The following is a 16,258-nucleotide window of genomic DNA, read 5'->3' on the forward strand; positions in this document are numbered from 1 at the left end:
TAAGGAAGTGAAAACACAAAAAATTGAGCACCTCTCTGGCGGTCCCAAATTCTTCTGTACTCTTTCTTCTGTCTCAGGTGCGGTTATCTCAAGATTTTGTGTTAATTATCGTTATTATCGGGATGGTAAAAGCGCATTTATCAGGACATTTAAAAAAAAAAAACAGGAAAATGTTGTATTTAATATTGTAAGGTAAACAACTGATTTGGCGTTACTCTTTTGGGTATGACATTCTGGTATCAGGTTTAGTAAACCCTCTGTATGAGGAGCGAAAGGGTACAGATACTGAAGGCAGTTTACAGCGGCAATGTAGTAATGCGTGTGCGGTTATGACGTCATTGTAACCGCTACTCTGTGGTCAGAGTTTTAGACATGCTGCTGACGATGCCAAGTTGGTGGTGATTAACAGTTGCTAACAAATCAATAGCCCAGCTTGGTTTACATTCTCCTAACATAGGAAGTTCACCTTCAAAATATTCTCAACTAGTTAAAACCGCAATGTACTTTTATTTTATTTTATTTTTTTTTTTGTATTTAGCACAATTTTTCAAATTTAGTAGCACATCCTGCGGCTAATTCTGACATTTAGGAAGTTGACAGACCAAGGATTTCATTTCCTAATTTTTTTTTTAAAAAAAGATTGGAATAATTATCTTTTCATGTACTGATACGCAGAAACGGTTCTCAAACTTTTTAGAATGGCGGAACATATTTCACTTGATACTTTTGTTGTGGAACTCTAACGAACCAAAATTTAAAGATATATTTATTGGAGCAATTGTAGAATAATTTAGGTATTTAGATGTATTGTTACAGATTCATTACATTACAATTATTATATTTAAAGGTTCATTTGCAATGAATTAGTACTTGTAATAAAGTAATCAATTTAATATGAAACATCTGCTTGATATTTCTCAAAATTTGCTGGGATTTTCGGCTGATAAAGCGGCAACGCTACTCTAATTTTCTACGATAAGTTTTCAAGTTGTTCGTGTTTTATTGTTTCATCTCCACTAACATCAAAAAAGCGTAATTTAAGGTCAGTAACACATGTATATTACTTTTTTTAGGATTTCTGAACTGTTTTATCTACAAATCGAAAAACCAAGTTAATACTCTCATTCTTTAGATCGTAGACTACAATTAAACATTTGAAAAATTGTAGTCTGCGATCCGAGAAAAATGAGGTATTAATTCGTCTTTCAATTTTGTAAGAAAAAGTACTTAACGCAAATTTTTATTATAGTTAAGGAATTCTGAAGAACATGATTTATTCTCTCTCCCTCTCCTATTCTTTTCGTTCAACATGAAACAAATGGAATGGACATCAACATATGAGGTCGTTGGTGCCCGAAGCATTTTTTCAGAGTACGTACAGTGAGCTGAATGGAGCACCTACTAGGAAGAGAAAATCTAAGGGTTGGCCAGCAGCAGGTTTTGAACACGAGATCTCCTATTGGAATCTAGACGCTGACCAAAGAGCTAATTCTTTCTACTTGAAACTTATTATATCAGTTTTAAGACGGTAAAACACACACAAATGACACTTTTGACCACAACCACTCTGCCATAAATGTCCTCGAATTCCTCTGGTAAAATTTTTCAAGTCCACAAACGGCAAAATATCTCATGTGACCAAATCTCAACGGAAACACAACAGGTTATGAAAAGCCTGGCATAGTCTATAGAGAGGTTGCCAGGAAAAATAAAGCCACTCTGTGATATTTTATAAACCTAAAAGTGCTCTGTAAGGAGGCTGCTAGTCATCAAGATAACCAGCTTGATAGAAAGTTCCTTTAAAGTTTAAAAGGGATAAAAAATTTTTTTTTTTTTTTTTCACTTTATTTGTGTATTTACAACTGCAACAATTGTTGCACCAAGTAAACATGATCTTACTGGTTCAGTTCACTTGTTATGACATGATTAGAGCAATCACCCACTGGTGAAACTCTTTCGCAATGATTTAGTCACAACAGATCTCTAGGCCATTTTCGCTTCAAGCGTCGAGGAGGATTGTCGGGAAGGTGAGGAGAGGAGAGTTGTTGGACAAGAGGATTAGGATGGAGAGCTAGGAGGCTGTGAAAGTTGCGGTAGCGAGACTTTATTAGGTTAGTGACAAAAGGGATGTGTAGGTCAGTGTGTATGGTAAGGTTAGAAATGTAATAAAGAGCATTCAGGATTTTCCTTAGGATTTTGGATTGTAATGTCTGTAGGCGTTTGGAGTTAGAGGGTTTGGTTGAGCCCCACACTTCTGCTCCGTATGTCCATATGGGTCTTAACAGGGTCTTGTAAATAGTCAGTTTGTGATTCACGTCAAGTTTGGATCTGCGGTCAAGTAGTCTACTAAGTAGCTTGTAGCGTCTGTTCACGTCTTGTTGTTTTAGTCGAGTATGCGGGTTCCAGGTTAGTCTCTTGTCAATGTAGGGATAAAATTAAAGCGAAAAATTTATTCATAAAGTGGTAACTTCTGAATTTGATCGAAACCTTTTTGGCACGTCCCCTTGAAGGCACCTAAGAGAAAAATAAAATTTGAATTTTCTGCTTTTCCCTTCCTTGCCATGTGCCCTGAACTCAGAGGGAGTACAGAGTAAGATGGTTTAACAAGGCTGAGTTGACCACTGACGAGGCTATTAGTTATTTAAAGGGAAAGGGCGATTGGTACCCATTATATTCATTGATATAGACCGCCTCCATCGCACAATATAACGGATAATTTTATCTTATTTTTCAATTGTTTAATTTTATTTCTTTTATTCTATTTGTGTTTTATTTATGATACATTTGGTATCTTGAATCCCACTCTAATTAATTTACTACTTAAGTACGCCATTTTTGTTTTACTATTTTTTTTTGTTAAAAATAAAGTGTAATTATTATTTAATTCATTAATAAAAAGTAGAATTAGGAGTAAATATTTTCAGTTCTATAAGGTTAACTTGGCAGACGGACAAATGTCCAAATTTTTGTTTGGATTTTTTAATTTTGTAAATAAAAACACTATTTATCTATCTATCTGCCTTATAGCCTTATTTGATCGAAACCTTATTGTCATGTCCCCTTGAAGGCACCTTAAAGCGAAAAATAAAAATAGAATTTTCGGCCAATTTTCCTTTGTGTTACTTAGAAACGCGCACAGAACAATTCGTAGCACATTTTCCAACTAAAAATGGATTTTTCCAATGAAAACACAAAGTTGGAAGTCTGCAAAACTTGTATTCTTGCGACTTGCAAGAAAAAGTAAAAAAAAAAAAAAATTAGATTAGGGTCACGTGATGTATGACGATTACTTTTTATTATAAAGTAATAAAATCAATGACTCGTTTTAAATCTAAAATTAGATCAAGAAAAATAGATATTGTAGCACATTATTAATCCCCGTTTAAAAGAAGCAAAATAAACTGTTTTGATAAGGTTAAGATTAAGGAGTAAATAAAACAAAAGAGCAAAAGTGAAATTAATGTGAATGATTATAAGTAGTAAGGATGCACTAAGTAAGGATGAAGCAGGAAGAGAGAAATAGAGAGCAGCGCCACAGGTTGGAACATAAACATAAATGGTGTCAATGATCCTGTGATGGCAGAGTGTATGGTGTCTGGAGGAGCGGCTCTTTACGGCCGACATAGAACATGATGCCGTTGAACACCGGCTCGGCCTTGACAATTTATGGCCAGCAGTTATGGGGCCGCGAGCCCTCACACTCTTCATTAGACTTATTTATGGCTGTAATCAGCAGTTCTAGTGGAGCCTCCATGACCATCTCAACGCTAACTCCCTCTCCGTGCTGCCGGCTACATGCATAATACACACCGCTTCTTAACAATTATTATTTCTTTTATTAATTAGCCTTATTAATTTATTAATTTTAATAGTTAGAGGGTATTAAATACTAGTAGGACAATTGTTAACACGTAATCTCTTCCACAAAGAACGTGTTGCAGCTTCTGATTCTTAAATCGCGTATACTCCAAGCGAGCGAACACAAGATCTATGAGTCGAAACCTCTAATTATCTCTTACTGCGAGCATTCTCGAAAATAAATTTAACTGCTCACTCGGTTGCTGTAAACAGATGTGATAAAGAACTGTGTTCTCCGAATATTCTTCCTAATTGCCCTCCAAGACCTTAAAGAATGTTTTAAGCCAGTTGTTAATTATATATATATATATTTTTGGCCAACATTAGCTTTAAAGATTTTCATTAAACTTGGTTCCCAGACTTTTCTTTTTATTTAATTTTAAGAAGATCGGAACTGTAAGAGCCTGGAATCGCAGGAGGTCTTATCTGCAGGATATTGGGAGTGCTGCCATCGTTTCGAGGTCTCCTTAGTCCAAAATTAGGGGAAGAAAACAGCTTATCTACTGGCCAGGAACGGAGCTAACACTCCTTTTATTAGCCCGAAACCAGTCCTGGGGATCACCAAGGGTGCAGATTGTGTGGATCTGGGGAAAGAATGAACATGAACTCAGTTATATGTCCTGGGGTCAAACACAGTAAGAGTATGATGCCTTGGCTGAGTAAGAGACTCTATGCTTGGGTAGGAATCAGTTTACTCTGAACACAGGCCAATTCAGCAGGTTCAGGAAGCATCTGCACAAGGTGGGGCTGTATTAGCTCGGAACTGTTGTGCAGATTGGGTCAAGAAACGGCTGATCTTACTTGCTGTTCGATTACGTTGCAATCGATGGGTTGCGCTATGAAACCTTTGCTTCTTTGAGCCGAAAGGAGATAGCGCAAAAAGAACTAGTAAGGAAAGCCCTCAACCTCTTTAGTAGGGGAGGTTTCGTCAACTACATCCAAAAAAAGGGGAAGACACAATAAGTCTCTTGTGGCTGCGGTGCCGTGGGGCGTAGGTTCCGTCCCGTTTTCTAATTCTAATTAATTCTACACCATAAACGTGTTTATGATCATTAAAAACAATAACGCAAGAAACCCAGATTTTGTATACTTCATTGAGATACAACCATAAGACCTGTGGCAGAGTTAAGAATAAAAAAATTCTTAACGAATGTACCATTTTACTTAATGGTATTTTTCGATTATTGGAGTTTTTGTCGAAAATCGCTTCAATCGATTTTTCATGAACTTGGTATCCAAATTGTACAAATGAAGGTAATTTTATTTGAAATATTTTCCAGGATAATTTGGTTGAGAGCACTTCCGGTTCAGGAGATTTCTAGGCTTATTATTATTTGGAATATCTTGGTCATTTATTCACCCTTCCAAATCTTGTTAAATCTAAAAATGGTTCTTGTGTCAACTTTATAAATTTTTTCTCACTAATTCATACAAAAAGCTTCATTTGTCTTTAACTCAGAACTTAGAGATCTATTGCGCTGAATAAGAGATGTATTTGTTATCCAAGTTTTCATCTAGAAATTCCATTTATTTTTGAGAGACGCAGAATTCTAGGTAAGTTGCCAAGACTTAAAATTATTCAAAATTTCCCATTTGTTGAAAGAGTTTTTGTTATTGAACGGTTGTTATTCAACAGAAGATAATATTTGTTCATTTGGAATTGTCCAAAGGGAATTGTTTGAAGGGCTAGCAACCCTGCTGGGAATTGTAGGGGTCAGTCTATCCTGTTTCCTTTTCAATTGTTTGAAGTTTGAGTGTTGATTAAAAAGTGTTTTCTGAAAGGGCGAGCTGGTAGAATGAAGAGAGAGATGATCCCACAGGATGTGGAGCCAGAGGCGAGAGGCAGGTATACAGAAGATTTGTCATGACCGTCTCTTTTTGTTTGCATTGTGTATCAGTGTGCGTGTTTGCGCACCGAGCGTGCGCCCGTCCGTATGGCTCTCTATGATCGATAGGCAGCTCCGGGAGAAGCGGGCCTTGTACTATCTGGGCCTTTGCTCTCACTGTTCTCCTCTCTGCCACGGTTCTTGCCTCCCTTGAGAAGGGCTTGAAGAGAAAAAAAACCGTATTAGTCCACGTCCGAACATCCTCTTTCTCTTTGCTCACTATCCTGCTTTCTCTATCCGCCGGAGGCAGCACCGCCCCCGGGGGAAGAGAGAGATCAAGAGTAGGTGGCTCCCTTGTGAAAAATGGTGCAGATGCATCAAAACCCTAGATGGTTGGGTCTACAAGGAGGGGGGGTGGAGCAGCTTGTCTAGAACAGAGAATGAGTAGCAAGTAGAAAGAGAACACTCCTGGGTATTGAAGAAGGAGAGAGCGAGAGGAAGCGAGTGCAGTGGAGTAACCGTCAGCCAGGCTGACGAGCTGGGTTTGGAATGGTGGGTCGGTTTGAAGGGTACAGCCGACCATAAGGGAGGGAGTAGGGACATCCATCTTGAGAACGATGAATCATGCCAGTGACGGAACACCGATCCATACACAACCTACCCTACCCCCCACCTACAAGGCCACCCCCTCCAAGTCCACCCCTTGTGACGCCATCATTTTTTCTTCCTCTTCTTCTTACAACCTTCTCACAGAGAGTGTTTGTGCCGAGCACATCCCTTAGACGTTCATCCACGCACTCTAACCCTCATTCCAGTGATGACCTAATAATGGAACAGGACGGAAGTTGACAGTTATGTAATACTTACCATTAACTGTATTGAATGTTTGTAGACATGCATTTGTCAATTCTTCTTTCCTCCATTACATCTAATATAAATTTAAGTGATATCGAAAGGGAATAGTTCCCTTTGTTATGATAAAAATTAATTGCTTATCAAGTATTATAATTTATAAAATAAACACAAGAAGATGAAGTAATGGGCTACGCCTTGAAAGCAAATGCAAAATTAAATCCTCAACTGTATAGCTGTGAAACTGTATAGAACAGTTTTATAAGGGCTGGATATTAAAAGTAATTAAATGTAACAGTAGAATTACGGAATTTGGCAGCAGCGCCATTATAGAATATCGAGTTTTCTTATGATTTTTGAATTCTTTTTTTGCTATCCACTAAAAAGCCGTATTGTTCTGTGGTTTTATTAATAATTATAACTTATTAGTGGCTATCCAAAGCACTTAACAGACATAGTTACTCAAAAGAAAAATAAAATCAGACTGAGTCTAGGCGAAAATCAAGTCATAAGCCTGAGCCACCTAAGAATCCAGCTCTCCGGACTAATCAAGTAATCGCCTTAAGCCTAAACTGTCTAAGCTTCTCCACTACCAACCTATTTCGACCAAAAATTCTAAACCCAACTCCCTCATACCTAAAAACAATCTGTAATTGGATGGATGGATTTCCGTTTCAAAAACTTTATAGAAGAGATCGGATAAACGTTCCTCTACGTAGAGTGGTCCAGAATTACCAGAATTGCCAGTGAGGTGTGTCTGAAAGAGATTTAGTGAAAGGCCTTTCTCAATTAACCCCAGACGATCCTCAGATCAAGAACTTAAACGGTTGACAGCCTAAAAAGCTCATCCTTCAGTATGAATGCTGCGGAGCTTGCTTGTACATGATGTACATGATATGAATGTCAACCGATGTTAAGAATTGTTAACAGCGAATAAGGCTCAAAATTTAGACCTTGTCTGTCTTACCTCCTTACCAGAAATCCCCATATATCACAGTATCTACACTAGATCCTGACAGCGACCAGTTCTTCCAGTCTCCTAGAACATTCTAAACACCCGTTTGGAAGTGATATCATATCCATTCTGCTCCTTTAACGAAATATATCTGTCCGAGCAGATGCCAATCACTTTCACTAAGGAGTTGCGAATCCCCTAGTCCGAAATACAACAAAGAATAGCGTAAACCTCGGCGTGGATAACAGTGTAAACACTCTCCAAGAGGCTTAAAATAGACCGCCACATTATAAACCGTTCTAACAGTAGAGTATCCTTAATAGCAGAAAAGATTAACCAAAATCAGCCTAACGGACTTACGACTGTACACATCAGCTTGTTTGGCTCGTTTGTAAGTTTATAAGCAGTGATAGAAAGGTTCATTTACCTGTATAATAAATATTAAGAATCAAATGTGAGGTTTAATTTCTACATTTACTGAACATTGGCTGTCTAGAAGCGCCTGTTAGAACTGGATAGAAGTTTCTATATTTTAAGATATCTCGGGAACGGTTCCTATGAGTTTATTTAAATGTTGTACAAACAATTAATCGTAAACGTTTAATTAAAACATTTTTTCCGAAAATTCGATGTAGATGGAACCTTTTTAAAATGATAATAAAATTGACTAACTTAAAAGTTCAAAATTTGAATAAAAATTAGTAGTCATTCTAGACATTTTTGTTTTGTAAAATAAAATTTTTCTAAACTTAAAAATAGATATTTGGTGATTAAAGCGTGAATCTTTGTTCTATTGATTATGACAGAAGAATCAAATGAGTAGGTATTTAATAACAGAAAACTTTGAAGCCTAACTGGAGGAAGGAGCCGAAACAGATGACGTACAAGTAGAACAAGTATTTTAAGAGACCCACATGACTAGAAGATTTGATTTATTGATGCCTAAGAGACTCCCTTCCACCTTCTTCAGTTCCCTCGTTGTCTGAGTGCTACACTTTTGGAAATAGTTAATTAAAGACAAACATCTCAATAAAAGGGAATGCACGTTGAAGAAGGTTAACTTACCCCTATATGAGGAACACATGTTAGTGTGGCAAGGTTTCCTTCATTAAGTAAGGCTCTCTCGTTGCAGCGCGGCTTTCCTTTTTACTGCAGCTTTCGTAGGCGCAGAGGTTAATTGCAACTGCAAAGTAGATTTTGCTTCTGCTCTTTGCCCTGCAACAACGAATTTAAAGAAAGAAACGCTTCAGATAATGAGAATTTTTGACTACTTCACACACTTCTAAAAAAAAAAAGGCAAGAATAATTTAATTATATTCTTTTCTTCTGAAATACAGCGGAAATGAACTTTATAAGTTTCCGGGGGTTCGAGAGTAATGTTTTTAATGGATGGCCTCACTCAACGGTTCTTCGAAATCTTTCAATAGAGTTTCTTTTTTAAAAAATGGCAACGATTTTCAATTTCTGAACCCATTACATGACAGTTCAGGTCCTTTAACTTGCTAATACCGTTTATGGTGAATAATTTTAGATATCCTAATTTGTATTTATAAAATGTTTTCAAGTATAATGACCTCTAAGAGAAAAATATGTTGGAAAAATTAGTTAATTTCTTTGTTTTTAATTTATAGAGCTTGCATTTATTAATTTTATTAAGGACTATTTGGTTGACAATATTGTCTTTATTTTAAATCAGGGTATAATAGTCAGAATAAGTTTATTTTCTGTTAATTTTTTGTGATAACAGAAATTCTACTTAGTATTTCGTTAGTGCCTTACTATTGGATTGCAGGCATCTAATGCTAGTAGATTTGGTTATCTTGCCAGAAATAAAACAATAAATGTTTCTTCCTTTTATCACTTTCAGTATGATAGAGAATCGTGCAATCATGCACATTTTTTATTTTGAGTTTAATCTAGAAATAACCAGATAATTTGTGATTTACCACATTAACTGTTGTTCAGCATGATTCTAAAATGAGAAGTCAAGATAAGTACAAATTGATAAATGGGTTTTGGGGACAACAAGAGACGAAAACTAATTGTTTAGACGTATAATTAGTATTATTAGCACCATTGCCTCATGAACTGCTTGATAAGATTTATTTTCAGCATTTCCAGAGACTCTCGCATTTCGCACTGCTACGATGAGTTGAAGTGGCTTTTTCCTGTCTATCGCCGCCAATATTTTTTTTGCTTCTTTCCTTTTTCAAGTCAACCAGTCTCAAAGGCCTTCCTATATTTTTCAACTCCTTAAGTTAAAATCCTCGATCCATTCCCGTAATACCAGATCTCGCTCATCTGATCTCTATATTCCCTCTCTCCGTACCTCATCCTTTGACAAGTCCTTCCTAATACGAGCTACCTCTCTCTAGAACTCCTTGCCTTCATCTGTCCGCCATGCTCCTACCCTACCCTATCTTTAAATCCCGTCTATTCAGTTATCTCCTTTCTATTCAGCTTCCTCCGAAATTCTAATTGTTTTAATTTATTTCCTTAATTTCTGCTGTTATTTTTATTTTCACTTTTTGTAAATACTTATTTATTTATTTATTTTCTGTTTAATCACAGGCCAAACTGTTGAGGCCTCTATTTGTTCCTGTATTTATTCTTAGGGGACAATTGTCCCAGAATAATAAATTTCGTTTCTATTTCTATTTCTATAATGGCAATCGAAATTGCCACTTTACTGGAATTTTGACAGTTTTATGGAATTTTATCAAAAACTATTGCAATTTTATGTATTTTTTTAATGCTTTTGTCATTGAGTATTGAGTATTATTAGCATCTTACAGCCCGATTCGATTCCACTAATTTAACGTGTCGAAATTGGTGACAATTGTCGAGCGATGAGGCATCGACTTTAGTGTCCATGTTCTCGTGTTGATAGAGCCATCAAATTGGCCTCATGACTTCCTCTGCTCTGCCCTGCACTCTAAACTAGGTTTCTGATTCAGCTCTCTTCTTTTTCTTTTTTTTTACATACTATTATCTAGTAAGAATTACCTCATTTATATTCCTAACTTCATATTTAACTAGAACTAGTGACTAGTTTGTTGTAAACTATTTATTTATTTTTTTAAATATCAAATTTATACTTGGTTTTTGGTAATCATTCTCTATAAAATAGTTCCACAGCCTTGGAGTACATCTTTCCTAGAACGAAAGCTTAAAGAACCAGTCTCCAAAAAGGATGAACTGTATTCTGCAAAGTGATAAGTGATAAGAACAACTGTTGATTTCTTTTATCACAAAAACAAATTCCAAAAAGAAATAAAATATAATTATGGCTAGCTGGGTTGAAAATTAAGTTAAAACTAGCGACAATGCACGTAAACATGCAATGAGTTACACCAAATTCCGGAAGATGTATTGCTTTGATAGTCTACCACCTTTAAATTTATTTATGGTAAACAGTGAAATATCTTTTAAATGGTTGGGGGGTGGATAGTGTTTTGCTACAATAGTCTAGCTAGTAGTGACGGGGGGCGGTCTTGATTATTCCTGACGGAGGCGGTGAGTTATCACTTTTAATTTCCGGTTGGTAAGAGGCAGTAGGAGGTAAAGGAGCAATCGTAGCGGCTAGTAAACTATAAGCCAAGAAGGAGAGAGGAATGATCAGGAGAGGGTATATAACATTAGTAGGGTGCCTTGACCAGACTGAAAGACGTGACGTGACTAAGATCCAAGTGGAGTAGCGACTTTGCAGCTAGAAGTTAAGTTTAGAAGATTCAACCCAATGGTGAAGATTTCAGCCTAACACCGAGACAGACATCTTTTCAACTCATTCAGCTTGTCAAGAACAGGAGACTGTAATTATATTTATGTCACCCTTCTCCTTTTAACCCTGTTACCACTTTATACACCCTTTATACAGAAACTGGAATGAGGAGCACGAAAGAGTAAAAGCCAAGGGTGGTCGAAGATGGAATACGTTAAACAATGATTTACATTTGGTGGTGAGGGAGAACTCATTCTGTACAAGGTTATGAAATCCCTCAACTTTAAGGGGGAGCGAAAGTATTGTTTGTAAATCCTATTCCCCTCTTCACTCACACACTAACATCACAAATATCAACATATAAATCTTAAAATGATTCCACAGCTCGTGACTAAAAGAAAATATTATGAAATCAAATCTTCAGTTACTTAACCTTCAAGTATTTTTTTTAAATTTTACTAAAAATTACAACTGCTGGTGGGATTTCTCCTGTGACAAAGTAAATCTAGAAAAGATACAATAAGAAATGGGCATCATATCTTATTATATATTATATACTCATCCATTAGTGACTCTCCAATGAATCAATTATTGCCGCCAAGTGAGTCCACGAGTCCCGCCGAAGGTTTAGGGTTGTCTTGAAGAATTAAAGATGAAAGCTGATCAATAAGAGGTTTGGGATGTATGGACTGGCGAGAATGAAATTCCTTGTACCGCTTGGTGATTAAATCTTGAATAAAAGGTACTTTTAGATCGGAGTAATGGTTCTGTTAATAGACTTGGTATAGAGCATTGGTAATACGGTGTAGAATATTTGACTGTAGTTCTTTGAGGCAATAGTTATGAAAATGCTTAGGAGAACTCCACAACCCAAGGTTGGGTAAAAACGAAGTTTTTCGGTCACTTTTACCGAGAGGTTCTTGAAAAACTTCGCAAAAGGGTCATTCGTTTGAGACCAAACATCAAGACCAAGTGGATGTTGCATCACGATAATGTTCCTTGTCACACAGCAATTTCAATAAACGAGTTTTTGGCCAGTAAATACATTCCTGTGGCTCCTCAGCCTCCTTATTCGCCTGACTTGAGTCCTTGTGACTTTTTTCTCTTCCTGAAGTTGAAAAAATCACCTCAAGGGAACTCATTTTGGGACAGTCGAAAAACATTCAAACGGCTGTAATCGACCAGCTGAAGGCTATTCCAGTATCGGAGTTCGAGCACTGCTATGAGGAGTGGAAGAAACGTCTCCAGCGCTGTGTGGCTTCAGAAGGAAGTTATTTTGGAGGTGACAATATAGAATTGTAATTCTTTTTGAGTAGAATTTTTTTAAAAAATTAGTCTCATTACTTAATTTACAGATCTCAGTCATTGTCTCTACTTTACTCTCAGTCATTTTGATGAATTTTGTCAGCAATCACTTCTGGTGTCATTGAAGATGAATATCATTGAAGTAATGAATATCTAGGTTTCGTGACTGTAAATTATTGAACTAAGGATTCAAGATTGGCGAGGAATCGGTCAAATGAAAACAACAACTCGTCTTTTTGCCAACGTTTCGACAAATATATTGTCAAAAACAGTTTTCTGTAACTCAACCAACCCACATAGCCAAGCCGTGAAGAAGACAATATATCGAGTTGTTATTATTTGACAGATTCCTCGCCAATCTTGAATCCTTATAAGAAGTAATTATCCGTAGTTATTAAATTTTTGGCTTTAAGATTCCAAAGATAAATCTACATGTCCTGTTATCATCTCATTCAAAAATAAATCCAAGCTTTGTGGCTTGTTTAGCAATTATAATGAAAGCAAGTCTATTTCCTCTATACGAGCATTTCCGGCTTCCACTTGAGGACAACTGACTTCAAAAATTCTGCAGTTAAGAGAATTCTTAACTGAGAGAAGTTAGGGTAATGGATACCCTGCGGAGATCCAGATACGAATCCAGCTGATGGCCCTTAGATTTTTTTCTTCCAAGGACCTTCTTACAGCTTACTATCCTATTGTAAATAAGGAAAAAAGAATAATAATAAGTCTGAAAACTGCTCCAAAGCTTTGAAAAACCTAATCTATCTTGTATGCAGCACACAAACAAGTACGTACAATGAGTTAGAGGTATTAAACCAAGTTATTAGAAGTTGCTGGTCTCAGATAATAAGAAAATGCTCTTTAGCATAACTGAAACTAAAATGAAACTTCTTAGAATTTGTCAGAGAACTTTAATTTTGCCAGTGCCACATTAATCGCCTGTGTAAGCGGTTAGAACTTAAAGTAGGTCTCTCCCTGAAGAATGATTCTCCTTGTAAAAGTTGTTATTGGTAAATTAAAGTTATATTGTTTGCATTATGACCGTCACAGCTGTTTGCAGCTAAATTCTCTTTAGCAATTTGATCATCCTCTTTCAGACAATTATACAAATCGCTTCCTTAAGCTTCCTCCAGTACTGGGTTTAGTGTAACGGTAAGTGATGCGGGACGCGGCTCGTCAGTGCAGTCATGCTGGAACTGGCGAAAGGATGGCGGTTTGGTGTTCTAAAAGTAACGAGGTACAATTATTATAATTATAGCCGAACTAGGGTAGGGAGGAGCTGTTGGAGAAGTGAGGGATGAATCAGGGAGCGCTTAGAGGTGATGGCGACCATTAGAAGCTGTGGAGAGAAACTTGGTTCAGTTCGCTCAACCTTCTACACAGAACTTGGCCCACCATCCTCAAACTCCACCCACTCTGCAGCATTCTAGCACCTTCCACTTTGCCAGAAAGCTTTACCGCCACAGATAACCATTCACATTATTAACCTCTTTATACAGGCTCTTGTTTCGCACTACGCAATGATGAATTTGTTTATTCTACGACACTAAAATTGTAATAATTGAAAAGAACAATGGACCGCAACTAGGCACATTCAATTAATAGCTTCTTAAACCGAAGAGGATAAAACATGTGTGATTTGTAAATGTACACTTCGTCATTTATTTGTTTTTTGTTTTTTAAGGCACGTCACCGTGATCATTGGCGACAGGAGCTTTTTTCAGTGCATTGCGTGTTCTCTCGTTATGAACAATACTGTCTACTACGGGAAAGTGAGCTGTAAGAAGCTCACAGGAAATCTAAGGTCCAACAGTTGGATTCGGACCCGAGGTATCCGCGTTAAATCCGCAAACAACCGAATTAATCCCTTCCCAGACAACTATTTGTTATTGTTAACGTAATATCTTTTTACTTTTTCCAATTTGAGCTTAATATTTTCTTACTAAATATTATTTTCCAATACCTACTGCGTTTTTATCCGAATAATTTTTGGTTGAACGGAATCTGCTTATAAATCTCTACTAATAAAGGCCATCTACAGCACACCAATATCCTTTTTATTATTAATAGATTTGAGTTTGTAAAATAAATAAAATTTTTATGTAAAATGTGAAACTTTTTTTATTTTCAGATGGCCCTTGGTTGAACGACCTAAGAATGGAAGTAAAAGATCTTCAGTTGACATGAACGGAAATGATTACTCTGCAAACCACTTTGAAGATCGTCTCGGCTTGTAGCTGTCGGTTAGAAAAAAAGAGAATTTAGCGAAAAAGAGGAACCTAAGTTGTCAAAACAGCAACTGGCTCAAAGAACCAATTTATCTATAACTTCATTCGTTTAATGTAATTTTTCTTCATCATTAGAAGCTTGGAAATGTGTTAACTGCAGTAATCGTTGATTGTTGTGAAATAGAAACCAATCAGACATTAATCTTAAAAGACTTTCTCAAGGTTCTGACACACAGATTTTTTAAAAAAAAAAAAACCCGTGAATTATAATCATATTTGATTTTACTAAGGTTTTACCCATTGTGAAACCCCAAATTGCTTGGATATGTCACTTAAAGGAACCCTAGCTCTAAAGCGGTCTAGAGGAAATCTTGGGCATTATTTTCCGAAAATAAATATCAAAAAAAGTCAAAATTCTCCAATTTAAGTGGTAAATTTGTTTGAAGAATTTTATTTAAACTAATAAGGCCAGTATAATTTAAACTTCTTTAATAGTATTTTAAATATATAATCGCACATCACACAAAAATGGTACATTAATGGAATGGACGTCTGCTCTCTGTTACAAATGTGCCCTAAATCGATTTAATAAGTAAATATTTCAAATAAAGATTGTAGATTTCTGTGTTTGTAATCTGTATAAAATGTTCAAATAAATTATTTTACTTTATTTATTTTTATTATGGGACACCAAATGTATTTTATTATTCATTCATTCAAATAGAAACAAATCACGAGAGAGGTTTTTGAGAAAATTAATTGAGTGAAGAGGCCATTTTGGTCAGCCATTTTCTTTTTTCTTCAAATTGAAGAAACTTTGAAGAAACCCGAAGACTTTACAGTGCACTGCTGGCCTCCCTTATGGTCAACACTTTTTATTACCAAACAGTGAGCTGTAAGGGGCTTGTAGGAGAGAAAAAATCTAAGTGCTGGATTCGAAACCTAGTTCTCCATTTGGGTTTCCAACTCTTCTAATCACTGAGTTCTTCCATTCCCACAAAAAACAATTTTTATTATTAATTGCTAGGTGTACAATATTTGGAAATGGTAGTCTGTTTGTCATACGGTGGCAATTCAAAACCGCCTTAACCTGCTTTTCTTGGACTACTTTACTTAAATTTCAGTTTGAAGTTCGAAACATTTATTTCAGCGCCTAATGGAGAAAACAAAACTTACTTAACCACAAAGCTTCCCAACCAAGCAATGGCCAAAACTTTTTACTGACTGCTCCGGGTATTCTAGTTCATTTTGTTTCGAAATGACGAACAGAATTGATTATCAGCAGTGATTAAGAAAGTGTTAATTCCAAGGAATGATTCATGAAAATCCTGCGTTCATGGATTTAGGCTCTGCTTTGTTTATAAAGAAGAAAAAAATAAATAAATAAAACTCAATCCAAAATGTCGATTTTTGCCCAATTTTTTGGCGTCGTTTTTCTCAAAATCTATTTGATCCGCGTTGATACAAAAAAAAATCCAGATACAAACAAGGATACGCCCTTCATTTTAGAGAA

At 36.2% G+C, this 16,258-nt stretch overlaps 2 long non-coding RNA genes across 3 annotated transcripts in view; one reads left to right on the top strand and one right to left on the bottom strand.

The window, feature by feature from the left end:
- The window catches only part of LOC141452200 (uncharacterized), a 66,824-nt gene extending 58,124 nt beyond the window's left edge, over window positions 1-8,700 (bottom strand). For both annotated transcript variants that reach the window (XR_012457270.1, XR_012457271.1), the window contains exon 1: window positions 8,557-8,700. This is a non-coding gene — a long non-coding RNA (uncharacterized lncRNA). The remainder of the gene's footprint in view (window positions 1-8,556) is intronic.
- LOC141452199 (uncharacterized) overlaps window positions 1-15,929 on the top strand; it is a 100,504-nt gene extending 84,575 nt beyond the window's left edge. The window contains exon 3 of the long non-coding RNA XR_012457269.1: window positions 14,649-15,929. This is a non-coding gene — a long non-coding RNA (uncharacterized lncRNA). The remainder of the gene's footprint in view (window positions 1-14,648) is intronic.
- Window positions 15,930-16,258: the final 329 nt, after the last annotated feature.

Source organism: Rhodnius prolixus, unplaced genomic scaffold, assembly GCF_049639745.1.
Source record: "Rhodnius prolixus isolate KJV_2025 unplaced genomic scaffold, Rpr scaffold_3, whole genome shotgun sequence".
Lineage (NCBI taxonomy): Eukaryota > Metazoa > Arthropoda > Insecta > Hemiptera > Reduviidae > Rhodnius > Rhodnius prolixus.